The 7,104-nt window shown below is 33.7% G+C and overlaps 1 pseudogene; it reads right to left on the bottom strand.

Annotated features, from left to right (window-relative positions):
- Positions 1-5,809: 5,809 nt before the first annotated feature.
- LOC123942110 lies at positions 5,810-6,480 on the bottom strand (annotated as a pseudogene).
- Positions 6,481-7,104: the final 624 nt, after the last annotated feature.

Here is a 7,104-nt window from a genome sequence, read left to right as displayed (position 1 = left end):
TGTCAGATAGTTTTGCCTTATTGCGTTTCTAGTTATTTCTGTTATTGTTCTTATGTTTGAACATTTTGAAATAATTTTAGATATGCAGAAAAATTGCAAAGATAGTAAGGACTGATTCTATACACTCCTTGCTCAGTTTCTCCAAATGTTAACATCTTACATAAACACTTCATTTATCAAAATTAAGAAATTATATATATAAATATATATTCATATATTATATATATATATAGTATGTGCAATGTCATATTTTAGTGTGTGTGTATGTACACACACACACACAATATTACAATATTACACAGACATAAAAAGGATGAGATCATGCCATTTGAGACAGCATGGATGGACCTTGAAGGTGTTATGCTAAATGAAATAAGTCAAACTGAGAAAGACAAATACTATATAATTCCATTCATAAATGGAATCCTTAAAAAATGATAAACAAAAAGCAGAATCAGAACTATAAATACAGAGAACAAACTGATGGTTGCCAGAGGGGTAGGGGATGAGGGTTGAGCCAAATGAGTGAAAGGGAGAGACATATACAAGCATCCAGTTATAGAATGAGTAAGTCATGAAAATAAAAAATGGATCATAAGGAATATAGTCAGTGATAAAGTCATGGCAATGCAATTGGACAGATGGTAGCTACACTTAGAGTGAAACGTATAAACCTCTCAAATCACCAAGTTGAACACCTAAAACTAATCTAACATTGTGTGTCAACCATACTGAAATAAAATATTAAAAAAGATGGTGTCTTCCAGATTTTTCCTCTTTAAAGTTACATTTTGTTCCTTTTTATACTTTACTTCTTGGTGCAATTCACCAAATCCAGCCAATATTCAAAGAAAAGATACTTAAATTTGTCTCCAGAAAGAAGGGTATTAATGAATTTGTAAAACATGTTAAAATTACATCAATTAATGTATATTTTAAGATTATTTGAGGCAATGGAGACCTCTTCTTAGTCTTGCTAATATAGTATTCATCAGTGGATTATACCTGCAGTACTCACTACTATGAAGTATGCATACTGATTTTCTATGACCACATAACTTCCATATTTACTTGAAATTTTTCTGTAATGAAGAGTTTCCCTTTTCTCCACTTTCTTTTTCAATAGTGTATCTTATTATTTTGGACACATGAATATATGTGTATTTATTTGATTCTTTGAGTTATAATGAACTTCATTTATTTTGCTGTTCTAGTTGTTCCAACTTTGGCCATGGGGAGTTCTTTCCAGATTGGCTCCTGTGTCCTTTTGATGATATGCCACCAATCCTTTTTTATTTATTTATCTTTTCAAATACTTCCTTATGACAGTACAAGATGCTCCATGTTCATCTTGTCCTTTCCTTTTCCTAACTAGAGTCAGTCATCTTATGAAGGAATCCTGGTTCTTTTTGTTGGAAAATAACATTTAGAAACCAAGATCTGAAAACTAGATGTGTTCAATGTGTTCATCACTATTTTGTTGTCACTGCTTGTTGGAGGCCTTCTCAAGAGAAAAAGCTATCATATATACAGACATATACATATATATATATATATATATTCATGTATACATACATGTACATTCATTGTATGCAAATATGCAAATATCTATATATATATTTGTTTTTCATATCAATCTATTAAAAATAAGTTATTCTGCTAGTACTTTGTGAAGGATTTTTGTATCTATATTTACAAAAGTTATTGTTCTGTAGTTTTCTTCTAGTGATTTTATCTGCTTTTGATACAATCTGTTTTCAGGAAAAATATATAAATTTTGTGTTATTTATTTTTTAAATATTTAACAGTATTTTTCAGTGCAGTTATCTGAGATTGAAGTTATCTTTTTCAGATTATGATAGATAAAAATAAAATTTCTTTAACAGATATGGAACTACTCAGTTTATTCACTTCTTTTTTGTGAGTTTTGATAGTTTTCACTTTTCAAGGAATTAGTTCATTATAGCTAAATGCTCAAACTGATGAGCATAGATTTGTTAACTGTATTTCCTATCATCTTTTGAATGTCTTTGAGATTAGTAGTAATATACTTCTTTCATTCTTGATCTTGGTATTTTTATTTTCTATCTGTTTTACTTGGTTAGTCTGGCTAGAAATAATCAATTTAGTTATTTTTAAAAAATTAGATTCTGCTTCCATTGACTTTTTTTTTTTCAGTTTCATTTTATTTATTTTTTCAGCGTAACAGTATTCATTGTTTTTGCACAACACCCAGTGCTCTATGCAATACGTGCCCTCCCTATTACCCACCACCTGTTCCCCCAACTTCCCACCCCTGCCCCTTCAAAACCCTCAGGTTGTTTTTCAGAGTCCATAGACCTATATTCTTTTAAATTTGTTCAGGCTTATTTTATAGCTCAGAATATGGCTTATCTTGGTGAGTATCCCATGTGCACATGAGAAGAGTATGCATTCTACTAACTGTTGACTGAAGTGCTCTCTTTTTGTTTGTTCAGACTTTTTTTTTTTAAGATTTTATTTATTTATTTGACAGACAGAGATCACAAGTAGGCAGAGAGGCAGGCAGAGAGAGAGAGGAGGAAGCAGGCTCCCAGCTGAGCAGGGAGCCCAATGCGGGGCTCGATCCCAGGACCCTGGGATCATGACCTGAGCCAAAGGCAGAGACTTTAACCGCCTGAGCCACCCAGGCGCCTCTGTTCAGACTTGCAATAGGGAAAATTTCCTGCATGATTTGATACCTAAGAATAATATATTCCTTCAGAGAAAAAATTAAATTTGCTTTTAGCAGGCATTTAAGGAAAGTTAATCCTGGATCATTGGACCTAGAACTGAGCCAAAGATATCTATATACAGAACTTGAAAGATACTTGAACATAGTTGGAGAAAATAATATTTTTATTTTCACTACCTTTAACAAAATTTTAGCACTTTATTGTGATGGTTACAAGCTACAGTAGTATTTTTAAAACCTAACCGCTTTGCCACCAATAGAAATCACAGGTATTTGGATGTCACAACACATATGTCGCAGATATCTAAACACATTATTTACCCTCATCACTACTTCAAAATGCACTAATAAAGAAGCATGGGTCTTTATGTATTTTCCTTTCTTTGGAAAAACAGCCTCCTAACCAGTTTCTTGTATCTGTCTTGGCTGTTCCTCACAACAACCGATTCTCTGTATTACTGCTATCAATACATTTATTCTATATATGCAGATATAGAGATATGCTATAGACATACTATTTATAGATACATGCTATCATATATCTATACTACCAAACAGATATGTGTTGAATAAGTGAATGAATTCATTTATCAGTTTTTTCTCCATTTTCTTCTTTTCCTATTTTCATTCCTAACATAATTTGAATATAGTAAGTTTACATACTGCTCAAGAACTATAATGAGATTTATTGGATAGATGTACTAACTTTTATAGTCATTGTGATAAGTTATAAAAATTTAGTATCTTAAAGCAACACAGATTTATTATTTTACAGTTCTGTACATCAGAAGTCTGATATAGATCTGACTGGCTAAGACTAAGGCATTGCCATGATGTACTACTTTCTGGAGGGAGGCCCTAGTATCCATTTCTTTTCTTTGTTATTATTGTTCTCATGATTCTATTTTCCTTGGCTCATGGCCCTGTCCTTCCATCATCAAAGTTAGCTACATTGGGCCAGTTTTCATGCTGCCATCTTTCTGACTCTTCTTCTAATTCCATCTTCTACTTTTAAGGACTCTTTTGATTACATTGAGCCCACATAGATAATTCAAGATAACCTCTATTTTCAGATTAGCTGATTAGCAACTTTACTTCCACCTACAGCCTTAATTAAACTTTGCCAATAACCTAACATATTCACAGATTCTAGGAATCTTTAAGGAGACATCTTTAAGGAAAAGGTATTATTTTTATTATTTTAAGGTATTATTATATATTACTATAATAAATAATGTAAGTAGTTATCTTTTCCATGAATTTCTTTCTTACAAGAATAAAAAAAACTAGAAATATATCTGAAGAATATACTTTGATATGGCAACACAATATGGGGGAAAGATTGTGTTGTCCCAGGTGCCTGGGTGGCTCAGTCGTTAAGGGTCTACCTTCAACTCAGGTCATGATCCCAGGGTCCTGGTGTTGAGCCCACAATGCTAAGCAGGAAGTCTGCTTCTTCCACTCCTACTCCCCCTGCTTTTGTTTCCTCTCTTACTGTGTCTCTCTCTGTCAAATAAATAAAATCTTAAAAAAAGAAAAAAAGAAAGATTATATTATCCCTATAAAACTTTAAAACATTGACAAATTTTTAAGACATTAAATATATATATTTTTTCTATTTAGAAGACTACTAAGTATAAAGGTTTACTTAGGATTTTTAAAATTAGCAATAATTTTTTATGAATCAAGGATTTATTAAGTAATACATGCAAAACATATTGCTAATTGCATTAGCAAAAAAATCAATGTAAAGACACCCCTCAATTCTACAACTGTCGATTTAAAAAATTTTGTTGGTTGAAAGGTGTCTTCTTGTCAGTGAGTAAGTTGCACAGAACTTTGTTAGCCTGAGCAGGGCCTTACAGAACCTCACAGATCCAGAGGAACATGGTGAGGCAGAGCAATAGGAAGGGCGTGTCCATGGGGGTTAAGCCAAGAGGAGGGTCAGCGTTAGTCAAGGTATATGGTTGGTAATCTGGCAAGACAGTGATGTTAAGAAAGTTTATAGTTTAGGAATATCTAAAATATTTCAAAAACTATAAAGCAGCCACATGTGATTTTTATACCTATTTCCTAGAAAACTAAAGAAACCCCTTATTAGCATTGAATAAAGTAACAAAGAAAGAAGAATGCACTTTTACTAACCTACACAAAAATGTCTAATGCATTATCAGAAAGATTTTATAATACAAGGAGGCATATTGTTCATTAAGAAGGGGTTCTATAAGAAAAGCACTAAGTTAGCAACTATGGGCATGACCAGTTCAAAGATGAATTAAATGCCCAATTTCAGGAAGGAAGGCAAGTCTGAGAATAAAGGTAAAGTTTAAAACTACTTAGTGGTAACACTGACCTTTCTTCATCATTTACTGCATTAGTGATTAACCTTTTAAAATTTCACCCATGACACTTTCACTCATTTTAATTATGGCATGTACAATATGGTAAAAATAATCTCCATATTTTGTCAAAATAGTCTCTTCAACCTCGGATCACCACACCTGCTGCCCACACCCACCTGGTACACTCACGGTTAGAATAGACACTTTGTCAGAGGGACATAGGAGTAAGAGGTGTGTTCAAACTCTCAGCAAAAGCGAATACACTGTTTTTTGTTTGTTTGTTTGTTTAAATCTCACTACAAAATTTAAAAACATTGATCCAAAGAGTTGAGCCATTACACTCATTCCATTATGACATTCAGTACAGTGTTAGGGAACAGATAGGGGTTGATAAACTAGGGGTGTGGTAGATAGCAACGCTTCATGAAGGAGGCTGTGCTGCTTTCCATGTCAGAAACTTCTTTGGAAGTGTCTGTATTTCCAAAGAGACACTTCAGACTCTTCTTAAAGACAAAGGTCTTGAATGGTTTGGGGCTTACTGTTCTCAGCAAAATGCAACTTAGTTCACAAAGTATTTTGACAACTCTTAATGTGAGCAAGAATAGGAGCTTTTGAAAAATATGGCTTTAAGAAATCTCGTCATTTTAGAGCTAAATTTTAATATAATGGGTAAGTTTGAGGTTTTACACTTTAAACAGATAAAACCTAAAAATTACTGATTGGTCCAAAGTAGTTTTATGGAAAAACTAATCTGTCACAAAAACTTGAAATTGAGTGTGCAGTTTCCACCATTTTTGAGCAAAGCGTACAAAGGTTCCAAGGGGCACAGGGCAGGAGAGGACCCCAGACAGTTAAACAGTAGGTATTTTCTTTTCCTCCTCTTGATGAGAGTGGAGCAGAGAACTCCTCTAATAGCTTCATCACTGTCTTGAGCCCTCCCTGTGTGAGAAGGGAGAGATCCAGGCATTTTAAAGCACCAACTTCCTTACCACGGCCAAACCCTGCGTCTAGGTGATGGGAGTCAGATTCTTCTTCAGTTTCTCGATTGTGGCTTCGTCCTCCCTGAGACCAAGTTTAGTCCTCACTAAGATGATGAGTGTTTTGGGACAGTGGTGTCCTACTTCAGGGTACCACTTTGCTCCAATGTTTTCAAATGGTGCAGGACTCACAAGAGAAAAGCAAATTAAGAATACATCTATTTGTGAATGGGACAGGCTATGGAATATGTTAATCTTCTTGTCCAGCTGTAACCCCAAAGCCCAGATTGACCAGTTTCCCATCTGCCATAGCACTGGCAGAGTAGTTGTCAAACACAGTGGGGATATATTCTCTAGGAAATTCATGGTTGTGTAACTGATCAATAGGCAGGTTTTAATGCCAAACTATATTTCTGTCTCCCACTACTACACACTTGATGGCCTACATGGTGCAGGGTGGGAGCTACTGTCCTGGCCGCCTCGCCTCCACTGACCTGAAGCCAGAGCCCAATCTAATTAGCAATATTTCAATGTTTCTTTTATTAATTCTCTTTATATAAAGCAAATGAATACAATGGTTAAATCTACATCTATAGAGCTCATTGAGAATAGTATTTTGGTCATATATTTTTCTAACCAATCTGGAAAAATATCCAAAAATGAATTTTAAATTATTTCAAAATCATTGTTAATATTTCCTCAATGTTACTTTCTGTGTTTCATCTGAGTAAGGTTTAAAGTCATAGAAAGAATTCTGAAATTGATTACTCAATGTATCACTTATTTTTTATTACAATCTACTACTGATCAATTCTTATCATGAGTCACTGACAATCACAATGCTAATGACAATTTGGGGAGATTATATGAAGGAGTTCATGAAGTAGAGAAATTGTCAAATTAGTTTATTTCAACCATCTAATTTGAACACTTTAGTATGTGGTATTTTGACGATCACCAAACCCAAATAGAATAAGTAGTATAAATTTAATTACAGTCAGCTGGTGCATCTTACTTTCATCTGATGCATTAAAATATCAAATATTAATTTTACTTTATGTTCTTTTGTCAG

Source organism: Meles meles, chromosome 5, assembly GCF_922984935.1.
Source record: "Meles meles chromosome 5, mMelMel3.1 paternal haplotype, whole genome shotgun sequence".
NCBI lineage: Eukaryota > Metazoa > Chordata > Mammalia > Carnivora > Mustelidae > Meles > Meles meles.
Note: the sequence above shows the minus strand (reverse complement) of the source record. Positions and strands in the feature narration are given on the sequence as shown.